The sequence below is a fragment of the Camellia sinensis genome, chromosome 15, assembly GCF_055761805.1.
Source record: "Camellia sinensis isolate YWXY chromosome 15, ASM5576180v1, whole genome shotgun sequence".
In the NCBI taxonomy this organism is placed as follows: domain Eukaryota; kingdom Viridiplantae; phylum Streptophyta; class Magnoliopsida; order Ericales; family Theaceae; genus Camellia; species Camellia sinensis.
In genome coordinates this window covers 106,921,703-106,948,912 of record NC_138975.1, presented here as the reverse complement: position 1 = coordinate 106,948,912, position 27,210 = coordinate 106,921,703, and the positions used below count along the sequence as shown (strand labels likewise).

At 36.7% G+C, this 27,210-nt stretch overlaps 1 protein-coding gene and 2 pseudogenes across 3 annotated transcripts in view; 1 reads left to right on the top strand and 2 right to left on the bottom strand.

The window, feature by feature from the left end:
• Nucleotides 1-704: 704 nt before the first annotated feature.
• On the top strand, nt 705-14,152 carry LOC114320172 (ABC transporter A family member 2-like; annotated as a pseudogene). Its single transcript, XR_014356288.1, has 12 exons — nt 705-1,017; nt 9,658-9,811; nt 10,165-10,359; nt 10,534-10,693; nt 10,783-10,984; nt 11,290-11,407; nt 11,745-11,821; nt 11,964-12,059; nt 12,178-12,321; nt 12,407-12,700; nt 12,786-12,866; nt 13,006-14,152. The product of XR_014356288.1 is annotated as an ABC transporter A family member 2-like (transcript).
• Nucleotides 14,153-16,251: 2,099 nt separating this feature from the next.
• On the bottom strand, nt 16,252-20,869 carry LOC114320173 (protein IQ-DOMAIN 31-like; annotated as a pseudogene). Its single transcript, XR_014356340.1, has 4 exons — nt 20,744-20,869; nt 18,740-18,811; nt 17,043-18,074; nt 16,252-16,584 (listed from the first exon to the last, which is right to left on the bottom strand). The product of XR_014356340.1 is annotated as a protein IQ-DOMAIN 31-like (transcript).
• The window catches only part of LOC114318326 (protein IQ-DOMAIN 31), a 180,485-nt gene continuing 169,526 nt past the window's right edge, over nt 16,252-27,210 (bottom strand). The window contains exon 8 of the mRNA XM_082907942.1: nt 16,252-16,542. The gene's annotated coding sequence lies outside the window, so the exon portion shown is untranslated. The remainder of the gene's footprint in view (nt 16,543-27,210) is intronic.

Genomic DNA, 27,210 nt, shown 5'->3' with positions numbered 1-27,210 from the left:
TTGCGCCTCTAATTTTCAAACTACCTAGCGGGATTGATCGAGCAAAGACCATTAAGGTCTCTGGCAAAATGTCTAATTGGCAACTAAGCAAAAGGCCTAACTTTGGAAACATAGCAGACATTTTGCACACTTGAGCATAGCAAAGCATTTGATCGAACAAAGACCAACAAGGCCTCTCACATCTACCATTATCACCACCGCTATTGTTATCATCACCGTTATTATCACTGTCACTACCACCCTACCATCATGCCACGACCTCTACCCTCGTTTCACCACCCCTATCACCAAATATAAAAAACTAATTTTATTCACAAAATGTTTTTTAAAAAATGTTTTTCACTTGGCATGAGCTATTTTGGCTAAATTATCCAACAAGGACAAAACAGATTAATTTAATCGATAATATAAAATATCACATCTAAATCATAATGAATTTATTTTTTCTTTCATAACTATCAAATCAATTATAAAAAAAGACCTCAAAATTTATCAAACACAACTTTTGTAATCATGTTAAATTAGCTCATCCCAAACGATCTATCATGGTTTCTTATTTTTTCTACAACTCAATTGGCGAAGCACACCAATACAAAGCTGTTCTATAACCATAGCATAATTTCTTAAGGCCTTCGAAAATGGAATTGCCCCCCTCTCTATGACTGACCTGAACGCCCCGCCATAGATTTCTAGAGAGGAAAAAAAAAAAACAGAAAAACAGAGACAGGAAGGAAGGGGGGAGAGAGAGAGAGAGAGAGAGAGTTGCAGAGTGGATTGGGTCTATTGATTCAACAATACAAAGCTCTGTTGAAGAAGAACATTATCCTTTCATGGCGTGACAGGCGATCCACAATTGCTCATCTTCTCTCTCCTCTCTACGCTATCAGTCAAGCCCTACTCAATCAACGAAACTCCGTCTCCCCAGCCTCTTCTCGCTCCTCCAATACCGCTCTAATTGTATCCATTGTCCACCGAATTATGAACAGCAATCCTGCTCGTCCTATTCCTCCTAACAAGGTTTCATCGTCCTATCCATTTCAAATTTTCCAGTTTTTTTTTTTTTTTTTTTTTTTGTGAAGTTTTGATTCAATGCAGAGGGGCTACAAATTGCTCACAATAAACAACAAGAGGTTGTTGAGATTCAATATTACAATTATAACCAGAATTATATCGATATGGCTTAGAAATTCACAATTAACAACTCAACTGAATCCACGATTAATAAGTTCAATACTATCAACTCGAGCTCCACAATGGAGAAAAATAATCAACTATACAAATGATCAATTAATTCAATTCTTACCATTAACTTTTCAGAGTATACAAGAATGAATGGCCAATATATAATAGACTACTGTTGGCACCATAAATCTGCAATTTTTTGCAGGACACGTGGCATCCTCTTATTCATTTGGAAATTAAAAGAAGTTATAGAGATGATGGAGAATATGAAGGACAAAGTAGATGAGTGGAAGGACACATGGCAAGACAAGAATAAAGATGGAAGAAATGGGTAGTTACTAAGTAGTTATTGCTGTATTTTTTCCTCTATAAATAGCCATTAATGGCTACATTGTAAAGGGATCCAGAATTCATAATCAAAGACAATTGATTTTAATATTTCTTGTCATTTTCCTTATCTTAGGAGTAGTTTAACATATATTTATATTTCGAAGTATTTATTTTCAGCATTTCCATTTCGAAGCATTTTATGCACTTCCTTTTTGAAGCATAGGAGTAGAGGTAAGTAATTATTACTTTGATTGTTCACTCAATCGTCTTTCTCCGTCTCCCTCATTCTTCTTTTAATTTTTCTTTTTTCTACACTTGGCAATTTTGAAGTCCTCTTTGTTGAGGCAAAAGAACCGTCAACACAATCGCTTGATAATTGGCTTGAATTTAATCTGTAAGGATTTTTCAATTCTTGCTGGCACGCTCGCATTTATGATATTTTCCTTCGTAGGAAAAATAAGCCAACAATTTTTGGCACGCCCAGTGGGACTGCCAAGTGTAAGAAATGACAAACGATTTGGATTTCGCCATTCGAACTTGTCAATTTGAAATATATTGGCGTGAAAGAAAAATTTTGGATCTTCAAGAAGAGATCCATTTTCTTGATGAAATAAACTTTCATCCATTACAGTATTATTTGGTGAAAGAAAAAAGACACCATTTAATTGGAGAAATTCATCAACTTGATATGGAAATTCGCCAATGGAATGATGAGTTATCAACTCTCACTACCAAGTCTTTAACTGAGGCTTTAATGGCCGGAATTGGTGAATTTTTTCAGAATTTTTCTATGGTTGAAAATAGCAAAAGCAAAGAGTTGATTTCATCAATAGCTCGGGGGGTTCAAGAGTCCGTTTTTAAAGTGCCAAATTATGAAATTAACATAACGAAAGAGCATGTTTTTGAGCCAAATTTGGCTAAGAATGATGTTTCATACATGGCTCAGGGGGTCCAAAAACCAATTTTTAGAGAGTCAAGTCATGAAAATAACATTCTTATGGGGGATTTTCATAAGCTATTAATGGCTAACATGAAAAAACAACCCACTTTGCCAAAGAATTATGAAAATCAATTCGGCGAAAGTCATGTTTTTAAACCAAACATGGTCAAGAATAATGAACAAGCCACTGTTCATGAATTCAAAATTTTTGACATTTTTCAAAATGTCAAAAAGTATGAATTTTCATGGTCACACTATACCATGACTTTTGGTGTTCAAAATCCTTTTTGGATTTGTGGTTCACATCAAAATATAATTCTGATGATGTGGCTAATAAAACTAACAAATTGTTCTTATGAGTTCGAAGCATGAACTTGGCTAGAACAAGGGATGACCATTTAAAATGCATGAACTTGGCTAGAAAAAGTCTATGCATTTAAATAAATGGTTGAAAATGGCTTATCTTTTCAAATTGATGGCCAGTTGTACACAATCAAAGCATCGAAGATACATTTGAAGCATTAAGAGTTGTTTCGAAGGTTGATTACTTCGCCTTCGAAGCTGTATAAAGCTTTGAAGATACATTCGAAGCATTAAGAGTTGTTTCGAAGGTGAACACCTTCGACATTCGAAGCATCAAGAGTTGTTTCGAAGGTTGATTACTTCACCTTCGAAACTGTATAAAGCTTTGAAGATACATTCGAAGCATCAAGAGTTGTTTCGAAGGTTGATTACTTCACCTTCGAAACTGTATAAAGCTTCGAAGATACATTCGAAGCATCAAGCCTAACCTTGAAACTTCATTGTAAGTATCATCATCCTATATCAATGCTTCCAACCTTCGAAGGGTGATGTTGTTCCTTCAAATTTGTGCCGAAGACCTTTGAACGATGAATTTGGTCTTTTATACCACCTTCGAAGCTTGTTATTGGTCATCTAGTCATAATTTCATGCTCATTCGAAACACTTTATTGGTGCTATTATATCATTCGAAGCACTTTGTTGATATTATTCGAAGCACTTTATTGCTTAGATTAGTTGTGTGCTTGATTTGGCCCTTCAAAAATTCAAAGTAAATATCATTTTTAAGGGCCGCGGGGGGTAATGTTGGCACCATAAATCTGTAATTTTTTGCAGGACACGTGGCATTCTCTTATTTATTTGGAATTTAAAAGAAGTTATAGAGATGATGGAGAATATGAAGGACAAAGTGGATGAGTGGAAGGACAAAGTGAATGAGTAGAAGCACACATGGCAAGACAAGAATAAAGATGGAAGAAATGGGTAGTTACTAAGTAGTTATTGCTGTATTTTTTCCTCTATAAATAGCCATTAATGGCTACATTGTAAAGGGATCCAGAATTCATAATCAAAGACAATTGATTTCAATATTTCTTGTCATTTTCCTTATCTTAAGAGTAGTTTAACATATATTTATATTTCAAAGCATTTATTTTCAGCATTTCCATTTCGAAGCATTTTATGCACTTCCTTTTCAAAGTATAGAAGTAGAGGTAAGTAATTATTACTTTGATTGATCACTCAATCGTCTTTCTCCGTCTCCCTCATTCTTCTTTTAATTTTTCTTTTTTCTACACTTGGCAATTTTGAAGTCCTCTTTGTTGAGGCAAAAGAACCGTCAACGCAATCGCTTGATAATTGGCTTGAATTTAATCTGTAAGGATTTTTCAATTCTTGCTGGCACGCTCGCATTTATGATATTTTTCTTCGTAGGAAAAATAAGCCAACAACTACTTTTAAAATTTTTAAAATACAAAATTAATTTTACATAATTTAAGGAGGAGCATTAATAGTAAATATTACATGACTTCCCTAGCCCTATGTGGGCTCTTATTTTTCTGAAATTCCTTTCTTTTGTTGCTTTGTATTTTGAGTTTGCGAACTCTGCTTACGTAATAATACAAGTTTTGGGGGGAAAAAAATGCTACATCATGTAATTATAGCATGTTTCTGTGAATTTTAGATTTGTTAGATACAGGAAAACAAAAGTTCTATTTTGGTTTGAATTGAATTTGTTTGGTTTTGCTTCCAAAATCTGTTTTTTTATTTATTTTTTATTTAAAATTATTAGAATGTAATTTGGTTGTACTAATGCCAAAAATATGTTTTCTAATTTTCAAAAAACACTTCTGCACAAAACAACATGAAAATGAAACGGCTTTTGAATTAATTGTTTTTTTCACCATATTAGTTTTTGGTGTTTTTCGGAAAACAAATTCTAAAAACGAAACCAAATAGGAACATTGGTTAGATGTGGTATTCATAGTTTTGCCGATACTTTTTAAATTTTTTTTCTGGTTCTATATTTTGGAGGCTTTTCCCAATATAAGCCTTTTTTACATTGTATTTCCAAAACTAGGCCAACTTCTGACGGAATTCCAAAACTAAGCTAAAACGCCATTACTATTGGCGATTTTACTGTTAGGAGCGCAAAAGTAGATGAACAGCAAAATCGCTATTACAAATAGCGACTTTGATTAAGAAGTCGCTGTTACGAATAGCACTTCTAGGGTTAATTTTTTTTCCCAAGGAAAACGCTGTTAAGAACAGCGCTTTTTACACAAAATTTTTTTGCGAAAAAACGCTATTGCTAATAGCGCTTTCACTGTACATATAATTTTTTTTTTTTTTTTTAGAAAACGTTATTTCAAATAACGTTTTTACTGTTGAGACATTCACCAAAACCAACCCACCTCTGACACACGCACACACCCACACACACCCAACCCACACTAAGCATTGCTTTTAATATAATTTTTATATATAATAATAAATTATATAATTTTTATAATTTTCGTAAATATAAATCATTTTTAGGTTATGGATGGTTTGATTTATAACACGTATATAAGGGTAAAAAATTTTGTAATCAAAAATAATTTTTGCAATTTTTATAATCAAAAATAATTTATAAATTACCAAAAATAATTTATAATACGTATGTATTATTTAAATCTTTACATTTTTTATTTAAATTTTTTTACAGTAAACCCATCTTCACATTTTATAATACGTATGTATTATTCAAAAATAATTTATAAAAATTTATAATTAATACGTATGTAAATAATTTAATACGTATCTTCACATTTACATTTACAGTAAACTCATCTTCACATTTACATACGTATGGTTTAAGGGTAAAATTTTTGATAAATGATAAATCAAACCATCCATAACCTAAAATAATTATTATATATTTATTAATAATTTATTTAAAGTAAATAATTTATATATATAATACATACGTATCAAAAATAATTTATTTAAAGTAAATATATAAAAATTATATATATAATACATACGTATGTAAATGTGAAGATGGGTTTACTGTAAATGTAAATGTGAAGATACGTATTAAATTATTTACATACGTATTAATTATAAATTTTTATAAATTATTTTTGAATAATACATACGTATTATAAAATGTGAAGATGGGTTTACTGTAAAAAGTTTTAAATAAAAAATGTAAAGATTTAAATAATACATACGTATTATAAATTATTATAAAAAATTTTATAATACATATGTGTTATAAAATTTTATTAGTAATTTATTTTATAAAATAATTATTATATATTTATTAATAATTTATTTAAAGTATATATATAATACGTACGTATCAAAAATAATTTATTTAAAGTAAATATATAAAAATTATATATATAATACATACGGATTATATATAATTTATTTAAAGTAAATACATATATATTATAAATTATTATAAAAAAATTTTATAATACATACGTATTATAAATTATTTTTGGTAATTTATAAATTATTTTTTATTATAAAAATTGTAAAAATTATTTTTGATTACAAAATTTTTTACCCTTACATACGTGTTATAAATTAAACCATCCATAACCTAAAAATGATTTATATTTACGAAAATTATAAAAATTATATAATTTATTATTATATATAAAAATTATATTAAAAGCAATGCTTAGTGTGGGTTGGGTGTGTGTGGGTGTGTGCGTGTGTCAGAGGTGGGTTGGTTTTGGTGAATGTCTCAACAGTAAAAACGTTATTTGAAATAACGTTTTCTAAAAAAAAAAAAAAAAATTATATGTACAATGAAAGCGCTATTAGCAATAGCGTTTTTTTCGCAAAAAAATTTTGTGTAAAAAGTGCTGTTCTTAACAGCGTTTTCCTTGGGAAAAAAATTAACCCTAGAAGCGCTATTCGTAACAGCGACTTCTTAATCAAAGTCGCTATTTGTAATAGCGATTTTGCTGTTCATCTACTTTTGCGCTTCTAACAGTAAAAGCGCGAATAGTAATGGCGCTTTAGCTTAGTTTTGGAATTCCGTCAGAAGTTGGCCTAGTTTTGGAAATACAATGTAAAAAAGGCTTATATTGGGAAAAGCCTCTATATTTTGAGTTTGCAAATTCTCAAGTAATAGTGATAAATGCAAACCATTTTATGTTTTTCGGTTGTTAGTTTCGTGTCTGTAGACTCTAGCATTTTTGGCCAGATTGGTGAAATGAAACGCATTAACTTCGACATTTGAAGAAGATGTGAGCATGGAAAATGTTTTTGTCTATGCTTTTCCCCCTTGTAATAGTGCATATGATCACATATATAACCCTATATAAAATTGTGCAGGTTAAATCATTTAGAACAAAGAAGGAAGTAGATTAATGGCTTTATAACAATCCTACACATTGCCCTGGAGCTCTGGACTTTGCAATAAGAAACAAAACTGTCGTAAGCTATGGTGTACAGACCAATTCAACTCAAATTGCCAAGCGAAATCAAAATGAAGATCCCACTTTTAATGATTTGTTACTACATGTTTGTTCTTAAGAGAAACTAGCCTTCTTTGGTCCTTGATTCCCAGAATAATTTGTTATTATTCTTTTTCCATATCACATTTGACTCAGAGGCAATGACTATGATGGGTCTTTATGTTACTGCCTACTGGTTGTCATGGCTTACATGGGAGACACTTTTTGCGCTCTTTTCATCGCTTCTCACTGTTCTCTGTGGAATGATGTTTCAGTTTCCCTTTTTCACGTGCAACAGCTTTGCAATTGTCTTTCTTGTGTTCTTTCTCTTCCAATTCAGTATGGTAATCCTCTTTCTTCCAGTCTAAATTTTCTATCTGCATACTCAGGCCTAGACACCCGGTTTCCTATTTCTGATCAAGACTCGAGCAAGCCTCAGTATGAGATTTTGATAGCTGATCTACTTTCCTTTGCTCCTGACACTAGATTGGTTTTGCCTTCATGCTGTCAACTGTCATTCAAAGGTCATCTGCAGCCACAACTATGGGTTTTTTAATATTTATTCTGGGCTTTATGGGTCAGGCAATGTGACGATCGTGTCTCTTTTCCCTTTCTTTTCATCCTTTGTTCACTCCATTCTCCTTACTCTCATTGGGTTTAAGACGTTCGGAAACTATTTCTGATTCTTGTTTTTGGTTCGGTGGTCTAATTTCATCCAGTTCGGAGTGGGCACGGTCGAGTCCGGGATGTCCGGGAATCGAGCCAGAAAAATTTGGGCTGGAAAACAGGGGCCGCACGTGCGGGAAGTGGTGTGTTTGGCTGGGCAGCACATTGCTTAAAAAGCAAGTGCGGGCTGAGGTGCGGGAGGACTTCCGCACGTGTGGGGTGAAGGCCGCACGTGCGGGAAGGGGGCTCCGCACGTGTGGGAATGGGTGCCGCACGTGCGGCACTCTGGCAGTCCAAAGACCCTGTTTTTCTATCTCATTTTGGCCGAAAATATCTCATTTGCTAACCCATTTCTCTCACTCTAAAAGTCATTTTAGCTCCTCCTCTCTAAAAACTTCCTACAAACCTCCAAAACCCTTGATTTCCTTGTGATTCCTTGGGCTTAGGATCATCACCATCCTCCATCCTTGAAGATTAAAGCTAGAAGTTCTTCTTGGTGTAGTAGAAGAGTGGAAGATCCTCCATTTAAGCTAGGGTTTCATCATTTTCTTCTCCAAAACATTGAGGTAGGGAAATCTCCATGAGTTATATATATATTTATGTTAGATTTGGTTGTTTTTTTTAAGGTTCCATTAATGGCACTAAATGTGTAGATTTGCCTCATAAATGCCAGGGTTTCAAATCAAATCACAAATGGGTTTTTGATTTCTCTCTTTCCTTAATCTATTCTCTTGAAGCTTATAACTCATATAATAGTAGGTATGCTATTTTGAGAGAACAACCCTCTCAAAAGAGGGGGAAAATGGTTGTTTTGGCTTTTGACTTAAAACCCTAGAAAATAGTTTTGGGAATTTTGAAAGGTGAAGTCATGTTTAGAGATATCTTGTGGTTTTCAAAGATTAGAGAATGATATTTTCATTACATTGTGTAGCATAGTGGTAATTCACCTAATGTATGAGAAAAGGGTTATTATCTTAACATTATTATTGAACATTTGAAAGTGTATTGTTGTGAGATAATAAGTGGTTGTGCATCTTGGTTAGAGAAAATTGTGAATATTGAAATTGGCAATTGAAGGCATCGCATGTGACCTTGAAGAGGCTAAATTGTTATAAGTGGAGCACAAATAAATGTTGATATAGCTATGAATGGATGGCATGGCCATTGGTGCATTAATGTTGAGGAGAAGTAACGAGTAAAGTGGTGAATTGGTTTTGTTGTAGAAATGTTTTGAAATGGAAAGATGTTTGTAATATTTATATTGCATCATGTTCCCATTTGATTCATCGTTATTATTGCACACTCATCATCATGTTGTTTTGAGTAAGCTTGCACTATAATGAGATCTATGAAACTGTGTATAGGGTAAATACGGTGGTAAGTTCGGTTAGGGGGTGTAGATGAATTTGAGAAGTTGGCTGGAGTGTCCATGGTGAAAGATCAGAAAACTGCGCGCATAGGTATCGAGCCTTCCGGTTAATACCGGTAAAAATGACAGTTTGGTAGTACTTGTAGAGTCTAGTTGCAGACATCAGCTTAGGGATTACCAGTGTCGTATTTGCTGCCTCTTGTGCGTAAAAGGTTTAAATTGGAAATTGATGAGATTGTAATTGTTGATGAAAGGCATGGTGATTTTCAAGAAAGACATGAATAATATTTTGAAAAAGTATTGCATCGCATAGCACTTGCATTCGATTTTGGCCATAAACATAAATGTATATACTTTGTTTGGTATTTCTCTACTGTGCTTTATGCTCACCCCTATGGGTTTTGGTGCAGGTAAAGACGTGGTGATCCCGCCAAGTTGAAGGCGTGGATAACTGTAAAGAGCACATGGCTCTTCTTTTGTTGTGATTTCTTTTTCAAAGCCAAGGGCTAACGTGTATGAGTTCGAAAGACCCCTTTGTGCAACCGGGCTATTGCCTCGGAAGATGTAAGCCCTTAAGGGCATTTTGTAAATTGAGACTAAGTGCTTTACATGCTATAGATTCATATGTTTTGTATTGATGAATGTACATCCGCATGTGAAACTTTTGGTAAAGACTCATTATTAAGTATGTAAAGATGGATAGATTATTGTCATTATTGGATGAATGTTGATTATCATGAGTAGCTCATGTTGAATAGATTTCGGGGTGTTACAGGCAAGTTTTATTTATCTATTAATTTTTTTCCATCTCCACTATAGTTGCAACATAATGGAAAGAGTTCTTCGGTCTCCTTTTCAAAATTCTGAAGTGAGCTATTGACTGAATGGTCATAACAGATCTCTTTTTGTCTTTGCAGATGCTACGATTAACAGGTTTTCCCTACAAGAAGAAAGTTGTTGTTATATATCGAATCATGTGGTCACTCTTCCCTCCAAATCTTATTTCCAAAGCCATTGAGTTACTTGCATTTGCAACTGCTACCACTAAAAGTGATGGGATCAGCTGGAGTAAACGATCTGAGTGTTCAGTGCCAGATTGTGTGATAACAATTGTATGTTTACAGCTAGCCTGATATATTCGCATGATTTGGTCTCTTATACTTTCTACTTTAAAGTAATCCCACGAATGTCTTTATCTGAATCTCTTTTGTTCTCTTCGTGGTCTTGCTCTCCAATAAAGCTCAATGCATGCATTGAAGTTGATTCCGTTTCCATGTTTTTGACAGAATGGCATTTTGATATGGTTTTTAGCAACATTCTACGTTTGGTTTGTTTTGGCTCTCTACTTGGACAATATTATTCCAAACTCATCTGGTGTGAGAAAGTCTGTCATCTACTTTTTGAACCCAGGGTACTGGACAGGGAAAGGTGGAAACAAGGTTGAAGGTAATTGAATTTGAAATTATTATCTAATTTCCTTTTGCTCTCTTGTTGTTGGCTAGTTTTGGTGACACCCTTTATCTTTGTTTCTTTAGACGGTAGCATTTTTAGTTTCCTAAATTCAGTCCCACAAGTTGAACATAAAACTCCAGATGATGAGGATGTCTTTGAAGAGGAAAACACGGTCAAAATCCAAACGTTGCAGTTCAAATATGTGGGCTTGTAAAGACATATCCTGGGAAGATAGAGATCGGTTGCTGTAAGTTAACAAGGAAGTCACATTTCGATGCTGTTAAGGTAAACATCTGCTTTTACCTTTCGCCTTTAGTCCTCGGCAGTGTCTACTTGGTCAGGTTGAGATAAAGCACTATATTGTATCATTTACACTATAATTGAGGTCCAACTAACTTATTCATTGTTCCTACTTCCTGCAAACAGCATAGTTAAATTTAGTGTTTACACCCCATGAAAGAAGAAGAATAATGTGCTTGTATCTTCATTGTTTAGCATGAATCATGTTAACTAGTCCAAACACTACAACAAGTTGAGGGAGGAAAGACTTTCTGCTGAGAATAACCATATAACATAAATGCAATCTTCAGGGCATATGGTTGAACATTCCAAAGGATCAGCTATTCTGCCTCCTTGGACCTAATGGAGCTGGAAAAACCACTTCAATTAGTTGTTTGACTGGCATTGCCCCCGTGACAAGTGGAGATGGTAATTGGTTTTATTTGAAGTTTTTATGTTCATGAGTTACAACTAACTTGGCTTGCTTGGATAAAGTGAGGAACAACCCAACTAACCATAGGTCTCGTTTGGGAACAAGCTAATTTAGTAACTTTTTGGCTATTTGGCTAAAATATGAGCTAAAAAAAACTAGTATGTTTGGGATGACTTTTTGATTTTTTACGAAAAGATGTGCAAAAAGTAGAGAGAAAAGAGAATCTTTAACTTTTTGGTATGGATTGTTAGCTTTTTGGCTAATTTAGTAACTTTTTGACTTTTTGACTAAAAAAGATGGTTCCCAAACGAGGCCTAAGTATCTTGTTAACAGCACTAATATATGGACATTCTGTTAGAAGCTCCGTTGGCATGACAAATATCCGAAAAATTATAGGAGTCTGTCCCCAGGTAACTTTTTTCCTTCATTTTTTATTATTTTTCTTCAGTATTCAAAGCGTAAAAAAGGGCAGCCAGTGCACGAGGCACTCTTGTTACTGTAGGGTCTAGGAAGGGTCAAAAATTGAGGCTAATTTTGTTCCACTTTTCGTAGTTTGATATCCTTTGGGATGCATTGACTGGTGAAGAGCACCTGCACATCCACCTATTTGCCAGTATCAAAGGCTTGCCGGATTCTTCAATCAAATTGGTGCGTGCTCAACAAACTGCAAACTCTCTTCCAATTGGATGAGCTAAATTAATAGTCAGAATTGACTGGCTAGATTATCAAATGTTTTTCTAAGACTAATGCTTTTATTCATACACAGGTTGCACAGAAATCATTAGCAGAGGTCAGACTTACCGAGGCAGCCCAAAGGAGAGCTGATAGCTACAGCGGAGGAATGAAACGTTGCCTTAGTGTTGCAATAGGCCTTATTGGTGACCCAAAGTTGGTCATTTTAGACGAACCGGTAAACAAATTAGAAGATCATTGCTCTTCATATATATATGCTCATTTACTTGATCTGGCTATGGAAACTTCACTTTATTGTGCAGACAACCGGTATGGATCCAATAACTCGGAGGCATGTCTGGGACATAATTGAGAATGCAAAGAAAGGGCGAGCTATTATCCTAACTACACATTCAATGGAAGAAGCTGACATTTTAAGTGACCGAATACGAATCGTGGCAAAGGGTACGCTTCGCTGCATTGGAACCTCCATCAGACTGAAGTCAAGGTTTGGATCCAGTATAGTTGCTAATATGAGCTTCACCGATACCACTACGTCTGAAGAGGAAGCCATTGCTAAAACACGCCATGAAGCTTTAAAGAAGTTCTTTAAACATGTAAGTTGGGTTTCAGAGCTTGTTTTGAGAAATTTTTTTTTTCGCTGGGGAATGCTTTGTTTTGACTTGTGTATTGTTTTGACAGCATTTGAATGTGGTGCCGAAGGAGGAGACCAACTACTTCCTCAGTTATGTTATTGCCAACGAGAAGGAGCACTTATTGACGGTAAGCATTCATGATTTGATTCGCACAATTCGATACGAGTTTCAAGCCAAAATGCTAATAAAAAGTTTCCCAGTCTACTTTGCCTTGCTTTTGATATGCATTTTCATTCATTTTCTTGCAATTGAATTTTTTGTATCAGAATTTCTTTGCAGAACTACAATAAAGGGAAAGTGAATTTGGTATAGTTGACATACAACTCGGCCTCACAACTCTTGAAGAAGTCTTCTTGAATGTTGCAAGCAAAGCAGCACTAGAAACTGCCACTGTTGAGAATAATTTGGCAAGTCTGACCTTAACATGAGAGACTTCAATGTTGGTAAGTAGATGCCTCTAACCTCTATTATAAATGACAAACAAACAAATAAATCAATGCTCATTATTTAGCCTGAAGGCCACAACTTGGCCTGACCCCAGTGAGAATTGGGCTAGGCTTAGGCCTAGAGTTGAAGCCTGGCTTGCAGTTGGCTTGGTCTGTTGATCCATGTGATGTGGCATGTTGACTTGTGAGAGGCAGCCTATTAGTCCGAACCTCAAGCTAGGTAGAAAATATGAGCAAAAACAAATAAAAATTCCTTGTCACAATCATTGGGTTAACCTCGACAGCCTAGCCCATTGACAAGTGAGAGGTAATCTGATGGTTTGGCCCATGTGCTTGGATAGTTAGCCTATTTGGCCTTGCACCTAATTATTGGCCCGCACCTTATTACGTTAGAAAAAAAACCCATTGTGGGCTTGGGCACTATTTTTGTGGATCGGCCTGGCTCAATCACGATTCTTATACATGCCTAAATGATATGTCTCTTATTTTTTTTCTCTTTTTTTTGGGGGTTGATTTTTGTTGTTAATGAAATGATTTATACAGATACTAGTGGGAGTGAAGCATATAGGAATTCCTAGAACAGAATCACCACTTAACCCTAGAGGACTGATGGTAGAGATATACTGGGGACATGACTCCAATGGAAACCTCTGCATTACTGGGCACTCGGATGAGACACCAATCCCTGATAAAATTCATAATACAGTACTTCCATCTCCTCTCACAAGATTAGGCCATGAAGGGCCGGTTCATGGAATTGTGCTCAACTTGTAAGAATTTTGAAATTTGAAATTCCTGACATCATTGTAGAACAATGGGAGCTGTGTGTTTATAGTTTTTAGAGGTTTTTTTTTTTTTTTTTGATCAACAAAGAAAAATTGCATTAGCAGCATGAAATTAAAGGTACAGGAAGATGACATGCATCGAGAGAGATTCGGAAAGTACAGAATACCCTTACTACTGCTACTCGCATCCATACAACCAACCCCTTGGTCTCACGATTTTTTTTTTTTTAAACAAAAAAGTTAAGAAGAACTTAACTAGAAAATAAAATACATGACTCCCCTCAAAATCAACCCACACAACCCGACTCCCAAGTTGCTGCACTCCCAATTCACCTGTGCTGCCAAGACCCACGCACCCCACCAAAGCCAAGACCCACGCCTGCTAACTCACCATCACCCAACCAAGACCCAATTCACCTGTGCTGCACTCCCAAAGCCCACACCACCCAACCTAAAAACCATTCAGCAACCCACCCAAACCAAGACCCACGCTACCAATACCAAGACCCATGCCTTCCAAGGCCCAAGCCTGGTAACACTTGCCAAATGAATATTAGCCACCTCCTCTACCTCTACTGCTGACTCACCATCATCAGCCTCTTTTTCCACTCTTCTTTCACTCTGCTGTTGCCCCTCTACCTCTGCTCCGAACCTACCCTGGTACACCATCCTCCTTGCCTATGTAACCATCTTTTAACTCCATGCTAGTAACCTCTTTGAAGGCCAACTCCTATGCAAGCCCCTGAACAATAAACTCACACTACCAGCCGAGCCTACCAAGACCCCTGTTAGAACACCCATCTCCATTTCCACGATCGAAACACTGCTTTTCCGATTCAAAACTCACAGCAACCGAGCACTGCTATTCCGATTCAAAACCCACTGCCATCACCAGTTCCATGATCGGACACCTCTGTTCAGATCCAAACTCCGAACACACCCACTGCAGAAGCTCCAAAGTTAACAACCTAGAACAACAAACAACCTCCGAGGCAGCTCCATACATCTGGATGAAGATCACCCCTCAAACACCCACCCGAAAAGGAGCGCTCGAATGAAATCTTAGATCTGGATCGAAGATCTGTATCTAGATTTGAACTCTTAGATCTTAGATCTGGACCGAAGCATCACCATAGATCCGAACCAGAGTTCATCCCTCAAACTCCCACTCGCACAGGAGCGCCCGAATGAAACTCCTAACCAGATTAGAACAACCTCTATTCCGGTTTCAAAACTGACCACCTTCTACTCTGTTTTGACCCCCATACCAAGTACCCCCTGGTGAAACAAAAACATACAACCCCAATGGAAGCTGGACCAGCAGCACCGAAACACACCTAAGTGGGAAAACATTGTGGGAATCAAGTTATTATAAGGAAAAACCAACACACAAACACAAGAGGGAGCTGGACCAGCCGACCGTCATAGCTAAAGACGGCGGCCGGTCAGCCAAAAGTGAGGCCCGGGGGTGGAGGTTTTTAGAGAGAGAGAGAGAGAGAGAGAGAGAACTCAGGCAACAATGTGTTGTTGAAAAAAAAAATCACATTTCTTTGTCACACCAGTTGACCCTAGTAATTTTTCATCCTTCCAACATCTCTACAAACACTTTCAATCTCATTTTTAGAGGTTTTTGAAGAAGCTTTTGCGTCAACAGTCCAGTTTTTCCAAGTGTTGGGTGTTCTTTGTTGTGATACATTTTTGTTGCCAAAATCAAATTATAGTGAAATATGAATGGAGTTACTTCAATTTGCCAGGAGCAAAGTTTAGAGGGTGTTTGGAATTTATTCTTTTAGCGTCTTTTTTTAATTTTCACTTTTTTAGAAGTTTAAAAAGAAAATATAATTGAAAAGTAGTTAAAATATTATTTTATGAATGAAAAAGTTACTTTAGATATTTGACTTTTTTTCAACTGATAACAAACAATTGTTTACATACGCCCCACCCGCTTCAGATCACATTTAGAAGACACTAAACATTTTACAATTTCATAGCGTGCTGCAAATTTTACGAACTCAATAAGCTCACAAGAAGTTCAATAAACAAACTTTGATAGAAAGCATGAAATACTGTAAAGCTCAAAAATTCAAATTCAATCCTGTAAAGCTCAAAAATACTTCTCCATGTATGTTTACAAGATGCATGAAAACAGCACCGGTGAAAATTTAACACATTCATGAAAACAATAGAGAAAAAGCCCATCACTATTGCATTCTAACACACTTAAAAAGGTGATTCCATTGTGTAAACTATTCTGCATTTTCAATTCACTGAGTAGAGCAAGTAGGTCAAAAGCAAAAATGCATTATGAACAGAACGCCAGAACCATGTCAACACCAACCAGTTTCAGAGTAAATTTAATTGCAAGTATATAGCACAACACAACATATGATATACATCACTCAGAAAAAACACCTCAGATGCGAAGAAGACAATATGGAATTGCTTTTTTAACACACCCACATACATCTATAGTTACATGTCAATATAATGGTTTATATGACATAATCATACACCACAAAGACAAACTCAGAATTCTAATGGACTTAAAACCTCGCCTTTGGGACCCTGATTTTCCATCAAAATCATCTTCGCCATTCTGCTTGGATAGCCTTCACTGAAATCAACAGAAACAAGCAAACAACTTTCAAGGATTAGATAAATGGAGAAAATTTTAGTTGGGTTTTTATTTTATTTTTATTTTTTTGACAATTAATTAGTTCTAAGAATAACAGATATCACCTCTGTAATGTAGAAAAATGGTTTGATAGATTGAATCAAATGTGAAGTGGTCAACAATGGACTTTTTCCTTGATTTCTAGATCCTCCCAAAAAGAATATCCTATCAGAAATTAACATGACAATAGTCTATGAACTGTTCAAGGTGTGTTAATCTACCTCAGTCAGCGTCGAGATATTGCACTTCAGTTTGAAAGAACAAAACTACTAGACAATGTGGGGTGGGGTGGGGTGGGGTGGGGTGGAGGATGAAAGTGGAGGAAAGGGCGTTTGTTTCGCATGAGAGCGGTGGAAAATGCACAAAAGTTATCTTTCTTGAGTTCTTCCATTTCTTACCATTTCCATCTCTAGATGACAACATAGATCTATAGCTTTTGTTTCCACCTTTTCCACCCGAATGTATTGGTTTCTGTGCCCTTGGCGACGGCAAATTTGTTTTCATGTTAGTTGAAGCTGGCAAAGAATGGCGCCTAGTGAGATTCTGATTCTCAATTCCATCTTGGTCCAACCTTGGCGAGCCTTGTGCTTTCAGTTTTGCTTTTGCAGATTCTGTTGCTGCCATATAACTTGGCATCGCAGGTCTGTTTTGTACCCCATTCTCCGCACGTTCCTGCTTTGCTGCAGAAGAAGCCTTCCGGGCAGATTTCTGACTCTCATTGACAGTTATATCTTCCCTAGATCTTAACTCTCCATTAGTCACAGGAATACCCTCATGTTTTCCACTATTTTCTGGAGGCTGGATTCTATTGCAGTTTGGTCATCACATAACAAATCAATTGCCTCACTCACCACTGGTGGTTCTAGAGTTGCCTCTATATCAGGCAGTTTGGACACAGTGACAATTGTTCCTTTCTTTATCTTCTCACCTGAGTCACTGATGTTCTCCTCTGCAGTATTTTGATCTAAAAAGCTCAAAACCTTTTCCGGACCATACTTTGGCTTCTCACTATCAGCCTCAGACTGAATGGTGCCATCCGTATTAGGGTTGTGAACCTTTCTCAGACTGCGTTTGACCTTCTCAAGCTCATTTTGTGGATGTTCCTGCACTGAATCTGCTGGATGACTCGAGACTTTCCGAAGGTTACGTCTTGGTTTCTCAATTTCAGAGGTGGATTGAGTCGAGACATTGTCAAGGTTTAAAGGAGGAATCCTCCGGACACTAAGCTTGATCCTGCCTGTTTCAGAGTCAACAGTTTGTGGGTTAACCTTCTTCTTCTGGGATTTTGAGCCCGGAACTTTCTTTGTTGTGGGAATTGGTTTCCACAAGAGGGATGCTGACCAGCGTTCTAACCAGTTTAGGACTGAATTTGGTTCTGTGGAATCATACTGTAGACGTAGAGACTTTGCAGTGGAGGATGAAGCAAGAAGCTATAAAAGACCCCCAAAAAATGAGGTAATCAGTCACCTGCCGAATATGAAACAAAATGGCTACAAAGGAAAAGACCAGAGATCAAGGGACCAATACGCAATTGAAATGGGTACATACTAACGATTAATTATTACTTACTACTTTTTAAACCTAAACTTCCTCACCATCAACTATGAGGTGTGCAAAAAATTCAAAAGTTAATGAGCTTTCTATAGTTAATTTGATTGAGTTGTGTTTTTTTGCAAGTTATGTCACAGGTTTATCTGTTGCCAAATCATGTCGTCAGAATGGTTGAACTTCTAAAAGCCTCTGGAGAAGATTTTAAAAATTATGTCTAAGTTTGCAACTTCATATGCCCATTTCCTACCGAACAATGTTAGCCTAGATCAATTATTAAGACCTCGATCAATCAAAAAATTTAACTTCAATTTTTTATCCGTGACTTGAAATTCTCGGGTGGAAACTATAGATGCAGCACTTTGGCTAGAAGAAGAAGAAACTTGTATAGTAAAACTATGAGCGATTATAAATAAAATTACCACTATCTTGAATTATATGACCTACACTTATGATAACTCTGTGGCTAGTTCAGGAGAAAGAAACATTCACAAATCACAACCACATATCTTCACTCATGATGCAATGCAGAACTTATCTCACGAACAAAAACATATGTTGACAGCTTTGGTATCTTCCCAGATGGGTTAACTCCAATGGGGTCCACAAGTATACTTTCCTGATTAAAAGATGTATATAAACATGTGAGTTAGAATTGAGACATGCAATACTACTTCAACAAGGTTAACCTCAGAATAAGGCATGCAATGTACAAATCTCAATCAACAAACCCTTCCTTCTTAACAAATTAATGATACAAAAGGTTACAAAAACAAAGTTCTTTATTGGCTACTACCTAATGTGAGCCGCCCCCGGACTTAGAAGTACTACATGAAATATAAACAAAAGGCGCACAGGCTTCTACTTTATGAGTAGTAATATCATTGCTCCTTTAGGTAACAATGGTGCCACTCTTTGGCACCATTGTTTATTACTACTCATTGCTTCTTGGATTTTTTTATCAAAACCCTAGCTACTATCAAATTGATTATAAAATATCCATTCGGCCTTCAAACCAACACCAAACCAAACTAAATATTTTTTAAGGGTAAACTATCAATAGGTTCTAATAGTTGAACTTAACTCCCATCAAGTCCTATTAAAAATAAGTCTTGATAAAATTGTCACTAAAAATAAATTTTTTGTGACAATTTTTTATAAATGTCGCTAAAATTGACAATTAGTAACTTTTTTTTTGTCATGATTTTTATAAATTGTTGCTAAAACTTACAATTAGTGACTTTTTTTATGACAAATTTTTCTCATAAGATCTATTGCACAATAAGTCCACTTATTAGGACCTACGTGTAAGTACCCCATATTTTAATAAATCAATTGGGTCCCATACTACACTAAGAAGGTATATCCAACAATTCTCCCCCCATCAACTTAGGTGGAGACATCAACCATACCCGCCAAAGTTCGACACTTCAAATGTTTGTCACTCGACAAAGTCTTAATCAACAAATCTGAAATATTATCATCCGTGTGAACCTTTTCGAGTTGTAACAATTTCGAATCTAACATATTATGAATCCAATGGGCACATCAATGTGTTTCGATCTGAATGAAAAGTGAAATTTTTGCTCAAATGAATAGCACTTTGATTATCTCAATAAAGTACATATCTTTCTTGCTTTAAACCCAACTTTTGCAAAGAATTCTTCAACCATAACTCTTCTTTGCAAGCTTCCGTAGTGGCAATAAATTTAGCTTCGGTAGTTGAGAGAGCAACACATTTTTGTTATTTAGATTGCCGTGTCATAGCTCCTCCTGAAAATGTCATCAAATATCCCGAAGTAGATTTTCTAGAATCAACATTGCCGGCCATGTCAGAATTCGTGAACCCATCAAGCATCAACTTACCATCACCAAAACACAAACACACCTTCGAAGTCCCTCGAAGATATCTTAGAATCCACTTTGCTGCTGCCTAATGTTCTTTACCTGGATTAGAGAGAAACCGACTCACCACACCAACGGCGTGAGCAATATCTGGCCTTGTACAAACCATAGCGTACATCAAAGAACCAACCGCTGAAGCATAAGGAATTTTTTTCATCTCTTTCTTGTCTTTCTCACTTATAGGACATTGATTCGAATTAAGCTTGAAATGACCCGCAAGTGGACAACCAAATGACTTTGTTTTATCTATGTTGAACCTTTCAAGAACTTTTTCAATATAGCTTTCTTGAGACAACCAAATCAGCCCCCTTTTTGCAATCACGAGCAATGTTCATACCAATTTTTTGCTTTGCCGACCCCAAATCTTTCATAGCAAAAGATTTACTCAACTCTAACTTCAACTTATTAATCATAGTAGAATCTTGACCCACAATTAACATGTCATCAACATAAAGCAAAAGAATAATAAATTTGTCATCCGAAATTTTTTTCACAAACACACCATGGTCCAAAGTGGTTTTAGAAAAACCATTATTTATCATGAAAAAGTCAAATTTTTTGTACCATTGCCGCGGGGCTTGCTTGAGGCCACATAAACTTTTTTTCAATTTGCAAACAAATTTCTCTTTCTCTTTCTTCACAAAACCCTCCGGTTTCTCCATGTAAATTTCTTCTTCAAGATCATCATGAAGAAATCAGTCTTCACATCAAGTTGTTCAACTTCAAGATTCATACTTGCAGCAATGTCAAGTACAACCCGAATAGAAGACATCTTCGCAACTGGCGAGAAAATCTCATCAAAGTCAATACTTTTCTTTTGCCCAAAGCCTTTCACAACAAGACGTGCTTTGTACCTCAGATTCTTGCCATCATTTTTCAATTTGAAGACCCACTTATTTTTCAGAATTTTTCTCCCTTTAGGCAACTTCACTAAATCATAAGTGTGATTTTCAAGCAAGGAATTCATCTCCTCTTACATGGCCTTTTTCCAATCATCTTTCTTTGCATGCTCAATTATTTCTTGGTAGCTCTCGGGCTTCCCTTGATCGGAAATCAACACAAATTCATTGGGAGAATACTTTCTCGAAGGTTGCCGGTCCCTTGTAAATTTTCTCAACTCAAGTTGTGGTGGCAGTTCTTGAGTTGGATGCTCTTCCTCAATTTCAGGCTCAACTTCATTTGGAATAGCATCATCATCTACGTCTTTAAGAGGTGGCTGCACATCTCCCCTATTTTCATTATCCATCGAAGACGAAGGAGATGGATCAATGTCAATGAGATCACTAGTTTTTAGCTCCGGTTGATCACCTTTGCCAAAGTTTTCAATTGTTTGGTCTTCAAAAAACACAACATCATGGCTTCGAATAACTTTCTTGTCAACTGGATCCCATAATCTATAACCAAATTCATCACGCCCATAGCCAAGAAAAATACATTGTCTTGACTTACTATCAAGCTTGGACCTTTCATCTTCTGGAATGTAAACGAAAGTTCAGCAACCAAACACTCTCTCAAGTGCTCATAAGACACATCTTTGTCGGTCCAAACTCTTTCAGGAACATCACCATTCAAAGGATAGGAAAGAGACAAATTGATCACGTCAACCGCTGTCCTCATTGCCTCACCCCAAAAGGATCTTAGCAATTTAGCATGCGAAAGTAGACACCTTGTTTTTTCCATAATGGTGCGGTTCATCCTCTCGGCAACGCCATTTTATTGAGGAGTTTTCTTAACTGTCTTTTGGTGCCGAATACCTTGGCTGCAACAATAATCATCAAATGGCCTAATGTATTCACCACCATTGTCTGTTTCGATGCATTTCAATTTATGCCCTGTTTCTCTTTCAACAATAGCCTGAAAATGCTTAAATACATCTAGAACTTAATCTTTAGTTTTTAGTATAAAAGCCCAAACTTTCCTTGAATAATCATCAATGAAAGTAACAAAATAAAGTGCACCACTATGTGTTCTAACTTTTAAAAGACCACAAACATCCAAATAAATCAACTCCAAAATATTTTCTTTTCTAGAAGCAACATTTTTATGAAAAGAAACTCTATGTTGTTTACCTGCCAAACAATGAACACAAGTTTTAAGATGTGTACCTTTCAAACCGGGTAGAAACTCTTTCTTGAACAAAACTTGTAGCCCTTTTTCACTCATGTGCCCAAGCCGCTTGTGCTACAATTCGTGTAGCGATCCTAGTTTTGCCACTTCGCTGAGTATGTCGGGGATCGAGCTACCCGGTCAGCTCGCGGGGGTCCAAGGGGCAGCGCCCCTTGGCTGGTCCTAGGGCAGCGCCCTGGCGGGGTTGAGGGGCAGTGCTCTTGAAGCAAAAATGCAAAATGCATTAGAAGTTGCTTGTCAGCTCGAGCAGTCGTTTATACGCTCGAGCGGAGAATGTTTAGTTCCATAAGTTTAACTTGTCTGTAAAAATACTGAGAAAGTGTATTTGACGCTCAAACGGACCACGTTATATCACTTCGTGAATCTGATATTTCAGATCACTTTTGTATATCTCTCTCTCTAAAAACCCTTTCCTCTTGCTTCTCTCTACATTTCCCTACGTCAAATTGGATCAAAACCTTGATTTCTTAAGATCCATTAAAGTTCTGCCATAAGTTCTTCATCAAAGTTGGTTAACTTCTCGAGGGATTTGTTGTGTGCGGTGAAGATCGAGTTTCGTTACCGTTGATTTTGGGGGTTTCATCTCATTTTTTCTTCAAAACTTGAGGTAGGGATTTTCTTAGAGTTATATATATATTTTTGCAAGATCTATATGATTTTTGAAATCATCTTTCGATAGCTTTGAAAATTAATTGTTGATTTAAGAAGTTGAGCGATTTTGAAAGTGGGTTTATCTCTTGTTCTTTTAAAATGATCTTATGGGTTTTGATCTTCGTTGATTGAAGAAAAGATGATTTTGAAAAGTTTTCTTTCAAAATATTTAAGTTGTATAGTTTTGGTGAGAAAACCTAGAATTTGAGGATTGTTTTTAAAGGAAACTGAAAATCCATGAATGATATTGTCATATTTATTTTGTGTGTCAAAATAAATGGATCTTTGAAAAATTTCTTATTTATATTTATATAAATGATGAATTTCAGAGAATATGAGAATTATTGTTCATTTTGAAAATTATTGTTCAAAACGTTAAAATAGTCTTGAAATGACTAATTGTTGAGGATACTTGAGAAGAGAGAATTGTGTTATTCCTTGGATGATGAATTGGAATAAAAGTATTTATATTCATCTTGTGTTATTGGCATATCAATTCATTTGATTATATTAAACTTTGAAAGTTAATTTGAAAACTTGCATTGAGAAAAGAATGTTGAGAAATAAGTTTTCACGGAATAATTTTGGGGTGAATACGTTAGTAACTCTTGATAGGTGGTGTAGATGATATTGAATAAGTTGGCTTGAGAGTTCGGGGTGACAGACCGAAAACCCGCGCGGATAGGTGTCGAGCCTTCCGGTTAATACCGGTAAAAATGACAATTTGATAGTACTTGTATAATCTACTTGCAAACACCGACCTAGGGATTACTAGAGTCATATTTACCACCCTTGAAATAAATTGTTAAGTTTTGAACAATTAAAATTGCATGACATCATTGAGCATGATGGTTTTCAAAAGATGAAAATGTGATTTATCTTCAAGAAGGGCATAGCATGGCATGTGCATTTCAGCTCTTGAGACTTGTGTAAAATGTATATACTTTGTTAAGGATTTCCTACTGGGCTTTATGCTCACCTTACAGGATTTTTGTGCACGAAAAGATGTGGTGATGCCGCCTAACTAAAGGCGAGGAAATGTGTGTTGAGAGTACGAGACTCTCATTTTGTTGTGACTCTGTGTGTAAGCCAAGGGCTGTATGTGTGTGGGTTTGAATAACCGTTTTGTGTAACCAGGCTCAAGCCTTGGAAACTGGTAAACCCTTGGGGATATTTATTTGTTTATTTACTTCTTGTTCGATTAATGTATTATTGTATGAAGAACTATTGTATCATGTAATGTAAGTTTGGAGATTTATATTTGGTTTTCTTTGAAAGAGCCATGATTGTTATATTATCATTTGGGCTAGAAATTTGGGGCGTTACAAGTTGGTATCAGAGCTACCGGGTTTGAATACTAGGAGCTCGTGGGAAGTGGTTATTTAACCACAATGGATTCATTTAGCATGCTTAGGAAGTGTTATGCATTTTTTGACTATGTGATAACATGGTTATGTGACTAAATGAGTATGAGATTGGACTTTTGGGATGTTGTTTGTACCTGTTAAATTCCTTGAGGTTTTATTAGAAGGGTACTTGATCAATACTCATTCTACTAAGAATTTTTTATTTTTCATGGGACGAATCTCATCACAAGAGTATAATCCGTATGTGTTTATATGACTAGGTGCTTATGTGGAGTGAAATTGAATTGTGTATGTGGTAAACAAATATATAGAATTGTTGTAGTTGAACGTATGAGTCAAGTTACGAGCACATATGAGTTAATGTGCTAATTATTTCTCTTGTGTCCTTTATTAGGATGTCTGGAAGGGGTCAAGTTCGTGGTGGTAGAGGTGGGAGGCGTGGTAGGGCTTGCCGAAGTGTGCATGAGGTACCGGTCCATAAGGTTCCGGTGCAAGAAGAAGGGTTCGGCCAAGCTAATATGGCCGAGCAAGCAGGCCAAGCTAATGTGGCCAAGCAGATGGGACAAACGAGTCAAACCGCAATAGAGGCCCTAGCTTGAGGAATGACAGGGGCTTTAAGAGAGTCTATGAACTTGTTAAGGGTGGAGAATCAAGCCCGAGAGAACACCGCGGAGTCAAGGGCGAGTTTCCTTACTAGAGAGTTCTTACGGGCCAAACTAGATGAGTTCCATGGTGGTCCCGAGCCCAAGAAAGCAGATGAGTGGCTCGAACAAACTGTGAAGACATTTGAGATGCTTCACATCGAAGATAGTGAACTAAGATTGACTCTAGCGAGTTACTACCTTAAGGGAGGCGCGGGTCAATGGTAGAAATATGCCAAGGGTAGAGTGGAGCCAACATGGGAAGCCTTTGCTGTTGCTTTCCAAGATAAGTACATACCTCCCACTACTAAGGAGAGATTGAGGCAAGAGTTCAAAGACCTCAAACAACTCGACATGCCCGTGGCCGAGTGTAGACACCCTATTTTTTACCGTTCTCAAGACTTGGACGTCATCATTTGAACACTCGATGATCATCCATGCTCGTGTTCGTTTTGAGTTCTCGAAGGTCTCGGCTACGTGCCTCACCTCAAGATCTCTCAATTTATCTGTTTTTGTGCTTAGTTGTATACCAAACACTTGTGTTTTTGCTTATGAGGGCAGGGAATGGCTTGTTGGCCATCCCCACACCTCACCGGCCTTGGCTTGAGGCCGTCGGCCCTGTTTTCTTGCTACCAGCCAAATATTTTGGTCGGTCGGCAATGTTTTTGGTCGGCCGGCCCATTTTGTTGGTCAATCTGCCATTTCTGCTGGTCGACCCCTTTCCATCTGCTTTTGGCAGATATTTTATGCCATCTATAATAGCTGATATCCACATTACACCCCCTCCATACACGTGTATGGAGGGATTTGCCTCTTGGTTAGCTTCTCTTAGAGGCTTTAGAATTGAACCTCTATAAGAGGAGGGTTTCTCCTCCCTCCTCTAAGGTTCAGAGAATTAGGGTTAGAGAGTGAGATACAACTTTGTATCTATATTCCCTTATTTGATCCCATTTTGTGCCTCAAAAGTGAGTTTGTGTCTTACTTTTGCACTTGAACACCTAGCATTACACCACCCTTGGGTTGCTGAGGCATTAGAGGATTATTGTTAAGGTTCTTGAGCTGATTTTGATCAGAGAAACCTGCTGGAGCTTGGTTCTTGAAGAGGTTCTACAATGGTGAGTTCTTTGCTTTAGATTTCCCTTTTTTGCACAAGCTTTTAGCCTATCTTGCATCTGTTTTGAAGCTTAAGGTATAACTGATAAAAGTTCTATTTTTAAGTGCTTAAAATAGTTTTCTAAGATCACTTTGGTGTTTGGGATTGTTTACCCTCTCTTAGGCCTTGTTTGGCCTCATTTTTGTGCCTTTTTTGTGAGCTCTGGGACCACCTTGTATTGGCCTTCTCACCACTGAAATCCAAAGGGATTTCAGTGGTGGGGATGGTGTTTTGAGGTCCTAACAAGGAGAGGGCCATCCCCTCTCTTTGTTGTCTTCGATACTTGTCATATTTACTCCATGTGTGAGCACGTTGTTTAAGTTCATGTTGGCCATGTCTTATTTGATATTTGGTGTTATTTTGCCATGATTTACCTCTGTCCAAAGTTGGTTTAGACATGCCATGTATGCTTCATACACTTGTCTTGTAATCCCATGTTTTGGACTTAACATGCATCATGTTGTAACATGTGTTTTTAGCATGATTTTGGCTCAACTCCATGAAGCTTCTAGCCTTGTTTTAACATGCTTGAGCTTTGATTTTCGTTATTTCGGCCATGCTTGACATGCTTCGTATAGCTACCATGCAATCTAGCTGTAGGCTTTGAGTATTGAATCCTCTAGCATGCTCTATTTGGATCATTTCAGTGGTTTGGCATCACTTATAATGTCATTTCAATCCATATAGTATACTTGAATACTTGCATTTATCACCTATTCCATGCCTTGGATAGTTTGTGTTTTATGCCTCATGAGTATGTCATTGCGTATGCCATCATGTTTAGCTCATTGGGATACCACCTAAGTGGGTTTTTGGACTCAATTTGGCATGTTAAAACTCTGTTTTGATTGCCTAAATCATGCTATGTTTGGTTGTCTTAGGTGTAGTGTAACACCTCTTTGTTGGTTTGCATGCCTCATGTTTTAGGAGTTGTGTCCTAGCATGTTTTGGCCTCTTTCCTCGCATGTTTTAGGCTCATTTGGACTTGCCTTAGGACTGTTTTAGGTCCTGTTGGCCCTTTGGGCCTTGCTTCATGTAGCCTTGGTTCGAGTCCTTGGGCTAGTTTCAAGTTTTGGGCTTTATTGCATGTCATGCTTGATTTGTTTATGTGATTTGGCATCACTTCTGGCCTCATTTCAGGACATGTAATGTTGTCACATTTGCATGATTCCCT